The sequence below is a fragment of the Haemaphysalis longicornis genome, unplaced genomic scaffold (assembly GCF_048455015.1).
Source record: "Haemaphysalis longicornis isolate Haplotype H1 unplaced genomic scaffold, Haemaphysalis longicornis Haplotype H1 scaffold_4, whole genome shotgun sequence".
Classification (NCBI taxonomy): domain Eukaryota; kingdom Metazoa; phylum Arthropoda; class Arachnida; order Ixodida; family Ixodidae; genus Haemaphysalis; species Haemaphysalis longicornis.
The window spans coordinates 104,355,202-104,372,038 of NW_027526361.1; the positions used below are offsets into that span (position 1 = coordinate 104,355,202).

Below are 16,837 nucleotides of genomic sequence, written 5' to 3' on the forward strand. Positions count from 1 at the left end.
TGTACATCCCACAAATTACCCCTCCCCCCGCTTCGTGCGTGTTTGTGTAACGGAGTAGGGGTGGGGGGACGGCACGGGGATGACAAAATGGAGGCAAAAAGCCAACACGCTTCGTTAAGGCAACAGTCCTTACATCCACGCTCGTATGCAGGGCTGTGCACAAACTATCCTCTTCGGACATTAATACTCGAAACACACACACCCACACACACACACGCACGCATACAGACAGGAGATAGAGAGAGACAGAGAGATACAGAGGAAGGTATTTTACTGAATAATTATTGTTATCATTGTTACCATTCTTATCACTATTATTATTATTATTATTATTATTATTATTATTATTATTATTATTATTATTATTTGAAAGAAAGAAGGAATGCGTACAAACACCTATGACAATCACTTGTGCGCTTGTAGAAGCGCAGTGGTATGCACACGCCATTCGGTTGCGCTAACGACCAGCCGCGATACCGCCTAGTGACAACAGAATGTGACAACGCTTCCACATCGTTGTTTGCTGTAGTACACCACCGTCACGACAAAAAAAAAAAAAAAAAGCGGGTGGCGGAGGAAGAATACAAGTGGGGCCTTAGCGATGGGAGATGGAAGGGCGGCCACACGAGGCAATGCTTCTCCACCTAAGCTCTCGAATACTCGTTAAGCGACCCACACCAGCCGTCACTGTCGTAATTTTCCGGGCGTCTTCGCCCGGCGCTGTTTCCAGGCCGCCGCTGCATCGAGCTTCGATCGCCGCCGAGGTCTGTCACGCGACGTGACGGGATGTGGTTGAAGCCCCTTAATCTGAGACTCTGACGGCAGCCGAGTGGGGCTCACCCAGTGACGTGCGTGAAAATAGAAAGTGCGAACCGATGACGTCACAGCACACCGCCAGCGCACGCAACGTGCCCACACGTACCTTAATTAATCAGCTCCCTTCACGGCTGTTACTCCAATTCAAGACACGGGCCTACTGACTACGCGACCTTTATTTCTATGAAACTTTATTTTGTTTTGAACGGTCCTGGCGGTCCGTAACAATTATTACGCTTTCAAAACTCGCGGGCGGGGCCTGTTAATCGTGGTGGTGTTAACACAAAGCTCACCAGGAACGATGGGGATAAAGAAAAGCAAAAGAAGGGACGGCGAAGGAAGAAGCGGGAACTGAAAGAGAACACAAAGCATCGCGCTGCTCTTGCGCAAGGCACCGGGCGGACCGAAGAAAAAGCAAAGTGCCAAGGTCAAGGCAAATGGTCAAGGTCGCCACTAAATGACGTCCGCGGCGGGCGTGAGAGGGAGATATCAAAATGACCCGTCGAGCCACCGATGGTCGTCCAGATGATGCGGGAAAAAAGACCTAACGGCACTACAGCGGAGAACTTGATGACGATGCGCGGTGGACCCCTTAAACCCCTTGCGTAACGCTCAGCGGTTAACAGGACTGAGGATTCCTGAGAGGCATCCGTGGGTATTCGACGTCGTTAGGGAGGAATGCATCTTGGACGTTGTAAGGTTTTTGATGGCGGTTTTGCCAGCCCGCCCGTGAAATGAATGCCAAACGAGAAAGATGCGGCAAAGCCCAGTTATAACAAAGTGCTCTGGAGATCTAGGAAACTGGCTTCGCTATAAGCGACACTTCGTTCAACCAGGAATGATTTGCTCTTGATGCATTGCAGTGAAAACGATGAAACACCCCGATTAAAGCGATATGTCGTCATAGCCAGGGCTTAGTAGTGTATTACACGCGTGTAATAAGTTTTGAACGCAGTGAGCGATATCCAGCGCTCGTATACGGCCATCATTCTAAGCAATCGTTCGCGCTGGTAAAACATTAACTTGGGCGAGCCGATGAAGACGCACGTCTGTAAAGCAGCGAAGGAACAACAGAAGGAAAGCGCCGCGTCGTCATTTCCTTTTGTTATTATCGTTGTGCATATTTGCGGCTGTACAGACACGACCCTTTCACTCTCGCAACGCTCAAATCGATCGGCGTCTTTTGTATTCAGGGAAACATTTCACGGCAAGTAAATGCAACCAGTCCATTACCAACCCATACGTTTTATTTTTATTCTGCGGCTAGAAAACAGCACCCACTTTATATCCATACCCACTTTCAAATCGCAGTAACCTCAGAAGTTTGCAGTTCAAAAATCAAAGCGGCTTTCAAATAGCATAAGTGCAATAAACAGAGTGAAACGTTATTTGTTAAAGCCGCCCTTTGTACACGTCTTGGAGGCATGCTCGAACGTAGTCATTTTCTCGGGCCCTGGGCCGATAGTGTCGAGAGTACCTTGGGTACAAAAGGCTTGCTCCGGTTGCTGCGACACTATGAACTGAACAAATCTCTCTAGATCATAGACAGCGCAAGTGTGTCACGATATGTGCTCTTTCGCGCTGTGGCGTTCATATATTTATTTTTCTTGGGTTGGTGTTGTTATTATTTTTTGCGCCGTTTTCTTTGTATGTTGATTCAAAGCTTACATTAACGATTTTCTTTTCAATTGTATTTTTGTATGTCCGGACTCTACCACCCGCATTCCCTTGTTTCTCGTTTTTAACGTTTCTTGTTTGTCTTCTTCCTGCTGTGCCACTCATCATTCATCGTGCCATTCACCACTCATCAACGTAGTCACCCCTCATCTGGTGTAGCAAGCCTTGTCCCTAGCACGACTGACCTCACCAGTTCCCATTCAAGAGCTCTCTCTCTCTCTCTCTCTCTCTCTCTCTCTCTCTCTCTCTCTCTCTCTACGTCGGGTGGTAGAGTCATTCCAATACTCAATGAGTTCGGAAGGTGTGTTTGTGGGGCTTGCTTCCAGCAAGCACTCGTTGAAAACGGCGGAACGTCAGCCCACATTCGTACAGACTGCTACTTTGAAAAGGGTTATTCGGGGAGAAATAGGGTTTAACCCGATTCTTCTGAAACATGTTCGGGGTGTAAGAAATTACCCGAAAACGAACAACCCTAGGCGTAAACCGTTTAAGAGTGCACTGAGGCGTCCGAGCGGCTGCCAGCAACCGCGCAAGGCTTAGCACTACTGCGCCGCACTCCGATCAATTGCGGCGGAATACGCTCGCGCGTCAGCGCCGCGGGGGACACTCCCCTCCCGTTTTATCCCCCGCAATCTGGGTCAGGTCAAGCGGCGGTTCCCTAACGCGCCCGCCAAGGGGCTCGCTTGAGTGTCCGCTTCGCCTCTCCCGGCCGTAGACTCTGCCGTCGCAATCGACATCAACGCTGCCCGCAGCATCGACGCCCACTGATCAGGTCATTGCGCCCTGCATCAGTGGCCGATGCAGAGTGGGTTAAAGCTCGCTCGAGTAAATGGACCGGCGAGCAGAATTACGCGAGATGAGGCGGCAGTAAGAGTCGCCTTTTTGTCTCTAGGGTGGTTGCTCCGCGGTCGAGTGGTTCGCAGAGACGAGTTGGCGCTCTTTAACTGCTGCGGAGTTTATAGGGCGAGAAATCACTGTTTTGCGACCGCGCAAGTCGGCAGTCCTAAGGGGAGCGCGACGCGTAGTAGGGATACCGCGCATACCCGGGTTCTCACTCTTACATTTACACCTCGATGGAAAGGAAAAGCAGTAATTCTTAATTACGAATCGTTCCTTTCGCCAGCTGTGCTGATTCCGAAGTAGAATTAACGCATACAATACGGCTGATGAGGTCCGGTGTTTGTCGGAACACGGTCTGGTCAGGTAAAAGCATGTTCAACGATGAAACGGAGGTCACCGACCTTTGTGAACAAGGTACCCGAAGGTGTGTCGAAACGTCAAACTGTTTTTTGACTTGCTCAGTGACCTCCGTTTCATCGTAGAACAAAATATGGCTGTCTGCCGGTCGTGTTGTTCTATCCAGCGTGCCATCCTACCTCCCAAAAAGTGTAGAAAACAAAAATTTTAGGCAATAGGCGAATGGAATGTATCGCTTGCCTTGTTTCCGTCCTCGTTCCGTGGCTGCCCCGAAATATCGAGCAACGGTGCACGAGAGGATACGACAGCGCAACGCGCGCCTCCACCCCTTTCTGTTTTCCTTTCAGTACCACAGTAGTTAACCCTTGTTTTCTTTGCACACAACGCTCGGGACTAACAGGCGCCAAACTAAACCGCGGCCTTGAGCAGCGGGGCGCCATTGCAGACTTGACAGGTGAGCGATCGACTCTTGGCACAGCCCGAGTATGCACCCCGTGCCTCCGCACTTGCCGCCTCGTTGTGACGCCTCGTCGGCGCCGTTGCAGGCGCGCTTGAAACAAACAGAAGACAAAGCGATGAGCACCTCGTGGGGGAACGCGCCCCAGACCTGGGAGCTTCCGTCCCTGCGGAGTGCAAAACAAGCATAACGCTATAACACGCGCCCGCAGGGTCTGCTTCGCCGCAACGCGTCTGTGTACCTCAATCGTACGATCTGCATAACCCCTCACGCACACACGCATATTGCCGTGAACCATGCATTGGATTTCTTTATTTATGTTTTTTGCTTTTATAGACCGTGTTATCTATGCCCCGAGTGAAGTGCATGTTTCATTCTTTCTTTCTGATGCCGCACGGATTATCTCATTTGTTGACTGCTGCTTCGCCACCTGAGTAGTTTTTGAGTTGTTAGGGGAGCACAAGTTCGCTCCAATAAACTTGTTTTTCCTTCAACGCAACTGTGTCATCTTTGGCTTCATGACAGTATAAACTTGCGCGCATGCACTGGCACACACACGCACAGAGAGAGAGAGAGAGAGAGAGAGAGAGAGAGAGAGAGAGAGAGAGAGAGAGAGAGAGAGAGAGAGAGAGAGATCTGCAGTGAAAAACAGAGAAATAAGGTCATCCCTAGCGACCGCAGCAGCGTTCGTCATGCATGTGGCGGAAACAGTGCCCACATTAACAGCCCCAACGGTATATTTCGTCATTCCTTTCGTCTGGCTTTGTTACGATGAGCGCGGTACCAAACGGCTACGTCCCCCCGCGTTATCACCGCTGTGAACGCACGCGGATGATGTCAGCGACAGACACCTCGATGTTTAAATAAAAGACAGCGGACTCAGGGCCGGGGCAAGGCTGGCCGAAACGCGGCCCTGCGGCGCTGTTGCCAGGGGCCGTTGAACAGAGGCGAGCCCGCGGCAGTGCGTTAGGCCCAAGCCGGCGTAGCAGAACAGCTGCGAGCCGCCGCCGCTGCCGGCGCGTTTACTCCTCGCCCTCCCGCATCAGCTGTTCGAGAGAGCGAGCGAGAGAGAGAGAGTACGACGGCAGCGGCGCGGCGTCAGCGAAGCTCCAGGCGTGGGCGCGCTAAGCGGAGGAGAAGCCCCGCAGCCGGCTTGCGAACAGTCGACATCGAAGTGTACGGCTCCCGCCCGTAGACCCACCCGCGGCGCGTTGTTTGCTTGCGTCGGGGCCCACACTGCGCACGATTTTGAAACCCTGAAGTTGTGAAATTGGCTTGGCCGCGATGCGTGTTCGAATTAAAAGGCACGAGTCCCGTTCCGGCTTCGTCGGTAGACTTGTTTCACAATTTGACTTATCCCACAAGCTATGCACTGAGAACTTTCTACGCGACGGGCATAATACTGACTGACTTATTTAGGCGATTAGTTATTAGTACCTCCCTGCCGTGATGATTTCAGGAAGAAGATCACGAGCCATTTTACTCATAACCGGTAAAGCTTGTTAAAAGCACGCAACACTGAGCTGACAAAGAATTTAGGTGAAATGTGCGAGAAAATTTTATTTTTGAGCGTTGTCGGCAGTGGTCGTTAAGAGAGACGCTTACACGCACGCACAGTACACACTTTCGTTTTGATCGTCGGTCTTCATGTGCGGCACACTAACGCACATCGGCGGCGCACAAATCGGCGACACACACACATTTTCTTGGTGGCTGTCTGTTTGTCGGTTGTCTCAGTAGTCGTCCTTAGCAACGGCATGCGACTTTTAGCGGCACACGCACCGTGGAATTCGTATCCCAAAGAGTCGCGCTCCAAATACACGTGGACCCTCCTTGGGAGGTTTCGTTCTCGGACATCAAAAATACATAGAACCCTGGAATAAGCTTCGCTTAAACAGGGGGTCATCATCTCGTCGTCTCGCTTCCCAAGAGTTTCCGGCGGTAATAGCCGGCGTTCAAGAAGACCGGCGGGCTCTGCAGCCATCGATCAGGCCAACGCGAGCGCGGGAACCACGCAGGGCTTGGTCTTGGCGCCGCGCCATGCGGCATTGCGCTGCGCCGGTCGGTCGTTGGGGAACGAACTTTCGCCGCTGCCAACGCTATTAGACACGCGTGCGCTTTTGCGACATGCGACGTGACGGTGGAACGCGCGCACACGACTTAACCCGCAGTTGCTAGGCGCCGCGGTGAGGGACTAACAGCGGGCTTCAGCTCTCTCATCGAGCAGCACTGTTTCCGACAATGGTTCTGGAGCTTCGGACAGTGTGTGCGATTGTTCGATTTTGCTATTTGTAGGTTAAATAACTGAGCTGTTCATTTGCAAGTTTACCGCCGATTTATTAAATCCATTCGTGGGCAAACTTACCGACGATTTATTTATTTATTTATTTATTTATTTATTTATTTATTTATTTATTTATTTATTTTTTGGTTGCGATGTCGAAGTAAAATAAATTGCCGAAACAACCATGTGGAAATTACTAAACGCGCAGTTCTTAAAGACGGCTTCACTACTTTGCACACCTGCATCGCTGGAAAGACAATTTTCAATGCGCTATATTTTGGGGAGGCAATATAAGAAGCCCGATATCAACGTATGAAGGCCCTAGAGCCTTTTATCAAATACCTCTAAAGACACCATGCATCCATGTAAAACGCGAAACACCAAATTTCTGTAAAGTCGGCTTCACTAGTTAACACCAATGCAGTGCTGGAAAGAGTTCCTATGGTCGAATAATAAATATACCTTTATGCAACCGCGTGATTAGATGCTTGCGTTGACGTCACTGTAGCTGTCATGTTGGTGCATTGCGTGCACGGTGAAAGTTTGCGAATTTATCTGCTGCCCTTTCTCGAGTAGCGCAGGAAAAGCTGAGAGCACGAGAAAGGGCGGCGGTGACGTCATGTGCAGGACATGTTAGCGCAATCTTTGAAGTCAGCTTCATTACTACGCATGCACGCATTGCTGGAAGGACGTCCTTCAAGGGGCAGTATGAGCTATCTCGTACGGAAACGTGATGACCCTAAGGATCTTTGTGAATAGCACTTTCATACGCGCCGAAAATGTGGCACGCCACGCTTTTCAGAACGACGGGCGGGTTTTCCCGTTCAGTCCACGTGGAAACGATTCCAAAGATTTTTGCGACTTGCGCGGCCACCTTATCGGCAAATACGGACGTCGTTTTTCATTCGCTTTTCAACTCAGTTAACCCCACTTTTATTCTTTCAGCTATCGTCCATTTTTTTGTGCCATCCATCAGCCATTTCGTGTGCCGCCTGTCCGCTAAGGGACGCTGAATTTTAAGCATACACAATGAACTAATGCTGTCGCTTTAACAACAGTTACGGGGCAGTCCTCCGGTGTTCCTAGACTTAAAACATCTTTATGGTAGCGCACTTACACACGGACACTAAGAATAGAGACGACAAACCACAGCGCTGTGGTTTGTCGCCGCTTTTCTTGGAGCGCGCTGCACAAACATTGAATGGACGCGCTGTCCGTGGCGTTACGGATGCGCACTCTCGGTCAAGGTTACCATCAGCCGCCGGCGCGCACGCACATTGGCCGACGAGCATGTCCACACAAGCGCTGCTGCCCTTTGCAAACATCTGCGGCGGCATGCCAGACTGCGTCGTTTTGCAGCGCCGAAGAAAAAGACGAAGAGCGTGCGCTCCAGCGCGCAAATTGCTGACACGAGCCACCGCCGGGCACACCGCCGCTGTTCGATGTCGTTTTCGCATCTGTCAGGCGCGCATTCGAGCGTGGCAACAAGTTGTTCGATGGGCGGAGTGGAAGCGACGAGGTTATGCCACGAACCCCTTATCTCTCCGCGGGCTCTTTCTTTTCCTCGTTTGCACCTTGCCAGCAGCGGGGCGGCGAAGACGTTAGGTAACTATCATTTTCCGTCTCGCGCGACACGTTTCTTTACGTGTTATTTTCCGCCTTGTTTAGCAGTCGTCGGGGAACCGGTGGCTGTCTGGGCCTGGTGTTGAACTTCCAGTCTTGGTAAAAATGGAGTGCTAATTGTATTCCTCGCGCTATTCCAATTATATTGCCACCGCCGCGGTTAAGAACAAACAATAAATAAGGTTAAATTAGTACCGGAGCTGTTGTTAGCGGCGTGAACTCAAAATATGGAATACAATGCGTGCACCCGAAATAGACCACCAACGATGCGGCCAAGTGTTCAAACTCCTTTACCGCTTGGTGAATGAATTAGATTTCATTTATAACTCGAATGCTTCCTCTCATACTTCAAAACAGCTCGACTGTAACTTTTCCAGCTTTCGAGATAACATCTCGTTGTTTTCCCTTTATTCCGGGCTAAGTTTTTTTTTTGTCTTTTACATGAACTCAAGGCCATGCAATACAGGTCATATAAAAAAAACGCCCACAGGCTGAGTCAGTGACAAATTCAGGAGAAAAGAGGTGTCTGTCATTTTGCCACATAGCACAGGCTCCTTCTGCACTATGACGCCTTCAGGGATAGTCAAACATAAGTGACAAATCCCCGCAGCAAATGAAAATTGGGCGCCAGCACGACATTATACGCTCACGAGGAAAAACCTCCCGTGTCCCGGGGCCCGTGGCTGGCTCCTATCGATAACTGGCGCAAGGATATTACATAATTACTCGAAGCGCCCAGTCGGTTATTCGGAGTAACGATCACAGCTTACGTCTTTATTGGGTGTCAACATGTGTCTACCATACTTCAGCGTGCGTGGTGCGCTGAAGCTCCATTAAAAGGATTCCCCTGATCCCCAGTACGAGAGTAGAACTGGCCTGGCCACAGCCGCAACCTAATCCGCTCCGGCTCAAACGCGCACGTATACCGAGCCGCTTCCTGTATACCTGCGACGCTGCAGTGGCTACAGTACGTGAGACGTTTCCTGCACAGTACGCAGCAGACAAGTCGCCTGACGGTCACCCATCATGCTTCGGCTGGAAAAACAAATCCTGCAAGGATCGCGAATTCTTTTTGGTCTTTCGTCACAATGATGAATCGTAGTTGCGTGATTTCAGCTCTCTGAAACAATGCGAGCGGTCAGCTGCTCTCTCTCTCTCTCTCTCTCTCTCTCTCTCTCTCTCTCTCTCTCTCTCTCTCTCTCTCTCTCTCTCTCTCTCTCTCTCTCTCTCTCTCTCTCTCTCTCTCTCTCTCTCTCTCTCTCTCTCAGATTTATCACCAACAGGTGCTGTGGAAGCAGCGAGGTCTGCGCAACAGCGCATAAACACAACCGCCCAACCCGCGCAGTCGGAGAGGATAAACAGTCGTAAAAACACGGAGCGGACATGTGCGCTCCGACATTTCGTGCTCCCGGTATAATTGAAGACCAGCGCTATCCGCACTCGGTAGCTGTGGTCCCGTTAGCCTGCCTGCAGTGCGACACGCTATGTTTCCTAACGCCCTCCTGCATGGTCGCAAGCACGCGAGATATTAGTTGCTAGCTTTTATTCCAAGCTGCTCGGGTGTTTGTTGGTGACGATGACTGATCGTCTAAGCTTCCTCCGCGAGACTGTCATCCCGAATCCCGTTGGCAACTGGGGTGCCGCTTGAATTTCCTCTCACGGACTCCTTCGAATTCATTCAAAGCGATAGCCTTTTCTTTTTTTTTTTTTTTTTTGAAAATTTTCGCTGGAAAGCTGTCAGACATATTGTGAGTCTGCCCTTCGGGCACTTATCCTTTAGCGGTTCCTCTGAGCAGTGACCTATACACTCGTGATTCCGCTGTTTTGTTTTGTTTGATTTTTTTTTTTCAAAGGAGCAGACGCAGGTCACCCGCATTACATATTACAATCTGCGCCCGTATCATGGCAATTAAAAAGTATGCTCAGTAGAACTTCAAGCGCTTCAGGGAGAAATTGTTCGGAGTGAAGCCAAAGACTATCGTTCTTTGGGCTCTTCTGCACAAGATACTTCCTTTTACTGCATTATATCATCTAACCACAAACCCGTTGTTAGGATTTTCGTATTTCCTCGGCCTGTCCAATTTAGCCGCATCCCGCGGAATGGACCACTTCCCGGTGCTTTTTTTTTTTTTTTTTTCATTTGACGTTATGAATCTACAACGATTCCTCATCTGTAGGTTAACTACTAATCATCCACGCAGTAAGTAAGCATCGCCAATTCTGTAAGCAAACTCACCGTCATCGTCATAGCCGATGTAGAAGTCTACCGCCGTGATGACAGCAGCGCGCACGGGCGCGCGCTATAGCCGCAAGCTACACGTCAAATGGCTCAAGAAATCCACCTCGTTAAACGACGACGAAGACGACGACGAGTGAAATCAGCGGCAGCCCGGAAATGGAAGACGGAGAACGTCGACAAACGCACTCGCGAAAACACGGGGAATGGATATCCTAAGTGAGTCACACAGCAGTTGACGTCTACTCCGTTAGCTTCGCCGGCGAGTCTATCCAGCAGTTGTGTAAATTGTGCACACAAGCGATAAGAAGACTCCGCTGGTTGTCTTGTAAATTTCTACGGTACGGAACCGTTTGTCAGTGCTAGGGTCTCGGAGACAAACTCCACCGTCTTCGATATTCGCACACACTTCAGTATCAAAGTTAAACACCCGTCGGACGTTCGAAATTTCAGACTTTACCGCGGTTCTGACACTCCCACCGGCACAGAGACGTATGCGTGCGATATTCGCCGCGCGCTCGCGCACACACAACTCGCCGAGGTATCGCACGTGGTGCTCCTTCAAGCCTTTAGCGCTTCGCCGCGGCGCCACCGGTCTGCCGAGAAGACGAGACGAGGGCTTCGGGTTCGGCGCGCGGTCGACGACGAAGATCGCCCTTCCAGTGAGTCGCGGAGACTTTCCGACGCCAGTTGTTGCGGCACAGCTTGCAGCGCGGCGCTACCGGCGTCACGTCGAGGGGTGCGGGGGAAAAAAAAAAGCGAGCTCCCGTCGACTAGGGTTGAAAGCGCGCTTTGACCGCGGTTATGTCTCTCACCGAAACTGGGCCACAGGCCAAGGAAGGGATTTCGCCGTACTGTTTACGCGCGTCAAGAAACCTTAGCTAAGAAAGCCGAGCTTTGAGAGTCGCTAGAGGCGAGGGTAGACAAAAACGAGAAGAACGTTAGGGTGAAAAACGCGGCGCTCGCGGATGCGACGGAGAGCTGGCGGAAGTCCTGCGGTTCGCCGGCTGCGGACGGGGATAGCCCTCCCAGGAAGCTTTCGCAAGGCGGACGGCGCAAGCGCCGATCTGTGACGTCACGAGCACGCATGTGATTCACCCGGTCGAGGGTTCCACCACAGCTGTCCGGGAGCGAGCTCGCAAGCTGTGGCGACGCGTTGTCTGCCGTAAACGGTTCTCGCTTTGTACGTGACACAGATCCAGTGGAGATTATATATAGGTTTCTTTTCTTTCTGTTTCTGCCGCTTCTCCGCCGAATTGTCTGGCTTGCCGTGGCGGAACATAAAAGAGGAAAAACAATAATAACCTGGCGCGGTTGCACCAGCAGCTCTTGCGCGCGGCAGTCGCCTGAACCATGTGCTTAACTCGCACCTCTTCGAGCGGTCCTGGCTGCTTCCTTTATTTTGTTTACGACCACTTGAATTCACCACCGCGCGTTGAACGCAACGCAGTGGGTGGGTGGTGCGAACCATGTTTTCTTTTACATTCGCTTAGTTTAAATAGAAAGGGGGACCTTTTTACGCATTCGCAATCTCAGTAAATCATTACCCACTTACGCTGCTCGGTAAGTATCGGGCTATAAAGTGTCATATACCGAATAGGCCTGGGACTGTACACAGAACTCATATTTGATTGATTGATGGTGGGGTTTAACGCGCCAACGCAACGCAGGCGATGAGGCGCGCCGTAGTGGAGGACTCCGGATTAATTTTGACCACCTGGGGATCTTTAACGTGCGCCGAAATCTCGTACACACGGGCGTTTTTGCTTTTCGCCTCCATCAGAAAAGCGGCCGCCGCGGCCGGGAATCGAACCCGCGACCTCGTGCTCAGCAGCGCAACGCCTTAGCCACTGAGCCACCGCGGCGGGTCAACTCATATTTCCCCCCGCGGCACCGGTGGCATGTGGCAAAGCCCAGCTCGCAGTAATTACCAGGCGCATGATTCGCGTACATGCAAGGACAAATGAAGTGCCTGATGCGGAAACATGAACGGGAACACGCAAATAGCGCGATCTCTTTCTATGCAAGTCACATCGCTCCATGACAGAAGCACGGTAAACGTGACTTTTCAAGTATACCGCTACCGCGACATTATGTGATCTCCACAAACCAAATTCTTGGAATTTGCGTGTTCCGGTGAATAGTTTCGTGATCGCATTTCATTTCTGCATGACTATACACACTGAAAAGCGAGATAAAACAGCGCCGCTCGTGTCCTTGGAGGCGGCAGAGTCATTGTACGCTCAAGGCCGCCCCGGGAGTCAATTACACGCATGGCTGGGTATTGGCGCAACCACGTACGTGGCGTAAGAGGAAAACAAAATCCGCTGCCATTAGGGGTCCGCTGCCATTAGGGGTACCCGGGCTTTCTCTTCCCAGTCAGCCGGCACGTTTCAGCAATTATGAATCCTCGCGTGGCCTGTCAGTCATCCGCACACGAATGCACGCGCGTGGAAACACTCTCGTCGAGATCTGCTCTCGGAAGCGTCGCTGATTTTATAATTACACTAAGCCCTCGTTAGAACTAAATCGCTTCTTCATTAACTGTGATTCATACCCTCCACTTAAGTGTATAAAGAGCGCGTAATACCCGCGTTGAACGAAATGTCCCTTGCAACAAAGTCAGTTTTTTGTTGCGAGGATGCTCACGCGACCTGCGATGCGGCCCTGCGAATCATGCGTCGCGAAGTTAATTTCTCTCTGCGTGCAACATGCATGCACAGAGAGAGAGAGAGAGAGAGAGAGAGAGAGAGAGAGAGAGAGAGAGAGAGCAACTATATTGTGTGCCCGGAATGGGATCCAGGGAAAAGGAAGAGGTTGAAGATGGTCTCCGAGAAAACTTCGCAGGTCGTGTCGCGTATTGATTCCAATGTATTCACCTTGAATTAGACAGTCCTGACCGATCTTTTCTTCATTTATGCTACGCAGGTAGACTCCAGTTTCGCGGACTGTATTCACGGGATTAAATCTAGACCTTACCTTTAACTGACCGAATGTTGCTAAACCAACTAATAAAGGGTGCCAGGTGGAGGGCTCAGGATTACGTCAGACCATATTTAATTCTCCGAAAATAAAACAAATACTACCCTGGTTCTTTTTTCAGGGTCGAAGCCCCTTAGGGGCTCGGGCTGTCGGTGTCTCCTGTAGCCGTCGTCGTTTCATGTGATAACGGCACTAAAACACAGGGACACTCGTTTCCCACCACCTCCCACTAAAACGTAACGCGTACTAAAAGAGCCCAGCGGGGCACTCGTTTTCCAGTTTCGTGTGTTCCACCCAGCGCCAGACAATACAGAAGAAAGCTATATAAAATATTTCTGTGTTCTGTTATACTTCCGCTAAGATGTACACGTATTTTGAGGAAAGACGTTCATGTAAACTCCAACCTATCAGACGATTCTTCTAACGCATTGTGTGTTGAGTTCACCGCTTCATGCTAAAAAAAATACATTACTCATAAATGCCTGAAGACAATTTGGTAAGGATGAATGATCGGCTGACGCTACGCCTAGATATATGTTTACACCAGACTATTTAAGCTGCGCTGCTTAATTCCGCTGTTTTGAACCTTGGAGCATTGTGTCTCGCACTTAACTTGTGCTCTGGAGATGCGGGTTCAAATCCCGCACGAACCTAAAAGCGTTTTTTATTTTTTTATGTGTTCTTGATAGCGGCAGCCTTATTGGTACCATTCATGCTGACGACGACTGTCACTTTTCGCGTTTTATTAGACACCCCGCGGTTTTCGCCTTAATAATTGAGTGACGCGGCTCAACTGAACGAGCGTGAACTCCCCGCAAGTAGTGAAGACAGGCTACAGCCCGAGCTCAGCCGAAGCCGACAGCCGTGGTTTCCCCGAACCTCTTTTCGTAAACAGGCTCGATGAATCACGGACGTCGAAACGCCACAACGCAGGACTGCGCTCGGCAACTCCGCCTTCCCCGGCTCTCCTGCTTTCTTCACGAAACGCGCGGCGCTTGTTTTCAACTCCTCAGACAATACTCCGTCGGGGTAGACCATCCTGAACACCTGCTTCAGTTACATCTGGCAACTTACATGCAAGTGCAGCACAGTGACTAAGCGTCATCAGTGCTTCCCCTCCTCGCACTCTTTGCCTTCTCACTTGCTTATTTTCCTTCTTTAGAGCCTAATATTTTTCTGACTTTACGACTCATTTTGCACTCCCTGTGATTCACATCTGAAACTTCGACTGACATTTGCTATTTTTATGCTTGTCTTTACGTGCAGCGACTTCTCTAGCGGCTGTTGCTGACGACTTCTTTTTTAGGGGCGAAGCCTGTTAGGGGCTGGGGCTGTCGGTGTTTCATGTCGTCGTCGTAATCTTCGTCTCATGTAGTCACGGTACTAAAACACCGGGAAACGTGTTTACGTCTCGCGGAAGAACGTAACCAGCACTAAAAAAGCACCGGGACACTCGTTTACGCCTCGCGCAGGAGCGCTTCGTAACGCGTACTATAAAAAACAGCGGGACACTCGTTTACGCCTCGCACTAGAGAGCTTCGTGCTTCAAAGACACGATACTTATACAGAAAAGCTGTGTACCTCCACCTCCTAATGGTTTCATTTCCGTTGGCAAAAACGCCAAGGCGCCAATTATACCCTTGTAAGCTGCATGCTTCGCCCCTCACCAGGTTTCACGTAAGTGGAGATGGCCCGGGATTCCTTTTTTTTTTTTTTTGGCATACGACAGCCGCAGACATTTGGCAATCCATACTCATCCTAAGGTGAGCAAGCAACACGGAAGTGCGCTTACATCGTGGGTAACGTGACTGAGCATGAATATGCACGCAGACATCCAGAAATTAGCTCCGGTTGTATTCGCTAACGCGAATTTATCGGTCACCTTCCCATTTAGTTAGTGATCATAACACGGCCTCCTTTTTCTGCTGTCCATTATATTCATTGCAAACTAAGAGCGTCTGGTCCCGCGGCTCGATGCGGGTATAATCGAAACAAAGGCAACCTTTTTTTGAAAAATTGGTTCAAGTCTCCATCCACCTCCCCTCATTTGTAAAAGTTGTAACTGCCGTATTCTCCAGCACGCTGTTTGCACTCAAGACAAACAAGTGTAAGCCAAAGTGGTTCCTCGAAATTGTGGACGCTCAGCTCTAAGCTTCATTATCTTCGTTATTTTTTTTCTCTTTCTCTTACAGAAGCATTGAGACTAGGACAAAATATTCGCATGCGCACCTTACGGAGCTTGGACACCCCGTAGCGGTTCTGAATGAAACGTTACAGCGTATAAATGAACTTGACACAGCTTGTGATACAGTTTGATTGAATTTCGTGCGCTAACAATCTACAAGCAAACGCTGTCTGAGAGGCTGGGCTCAAGTAGACGCTGCTAGAGTAAAGACAGAGAACAAAAGAAATACAAATGGCGTTCTTTCTGTTAAAAATAACACTTGATATATGACTCCAAAATTTAGACAGAATACAAAGGTATATTACATACAACAGAAGGACATAGTGTATGTACATATGTATGTATGTGACACATGTACCGCTCTCTCATGTTTGAACCACGTGATTTTGAAAATGTTTTTTTCTCTTTCTCTTCCAGTTCTCTCATTTTTTCGGTGCAATCAACCATGACTCGATTGTATGAGCACGCTTCTTCCCTTGCCCTGCCCTCTCCCTTGCTACATCTGGAATATTAACACTGTGAACTCGGCCTGTACTTTACTTTGAAGAAAGGAAGTTCTCTTACTGAAACGTTGTTAGTAAATTTTATTTGTTCAATGTTTTTCGTGTGTCTGTGTCATTACTTACATTATGTTTTTGCGGTATTTGTAAGTTATATATATTGTGGAAATGTAAGTTGCTCGCAGTGCATCCCAGAACTCGTTTAGCGGGTTGGGACTGTCATACTCGAAGCCCACAATTCCTGTCGTAATTGCGCACATCACAGTCACAGAAAAAAGCAAAACGTTACACCCTTCGGTGCACTCTTGGTCCATTGTACACATGAAATTTCTGCAACCCAATCAATTCCACCACCTACAATCTTGCTTTTTGTTCCGAGCTCCAGTCTTCGGCCAGTTAGTGCGGACGGCATGCATAAGGAAATAGAATGTTAAGACCTAGCCTATGCAGTCGGGTTATTGCTGCATTTATTGCCTTCAGTTTCGCATAACCTCCCGCAGACTGAAAAGCGCGAGAAAACGTTTAAATATGCTCCGTACTTATTTTACGTCCACCGCAAAGCAGTTTTAGAATTCTTATCGGATTCGCCATGGCGTGCTGCTACTCGAAGCAGTTTACAGAATTTATACTTCCGGAAAGTATAAAGGGAAGCACTAGTTCGGCGCAACCAGGTGTTCAGTCGTCGTTGAGCAATGAAATTAGTTTAAGTATGATTGGTTTGAAGATTCGTTGTCATTACCATCATCATCGGCTTCTTCATTACCCTTATTATTTTGACGGGCAGGATGGATGCGTCTTCCAGCCTCTTCCACTTTCATCCACTCCTTGATCGACTTTCTCTTATCCGCCTCTTCCCCAGGCTTATCTTTCACTCCACACT

The 16,837-nt window shown here is 49.6% G+C and overlaps 1 protein-coding gene across 5 annotated transcripts in view; it reads right to left on the reverse strand.

Moving 5' to 3' along the window:
- Positions 1-16,837, reverse strand: part of LOC144179217 (monocarboxylate transporter 5) — a 144,649-nt gene that overhangs the window by 32,478 nt on the left and 95,334 nt on the right. The window contains exon 1 of one of the 5 annotated variants that reach the window (XM_077707492.1): positions 10,291-11,276. The exons of the other annotated variants lie outside the window; for them this stretch is intronic. The gene's annotated coding sequence lies outside the window, so the exon portion shown is untranslated. Of the gene's footprint in view, positions 1-10,290; positions 11,277-16,837 lie in introns of those variants that run through there. 5 annotated transcript variants of the gene reach the window in all.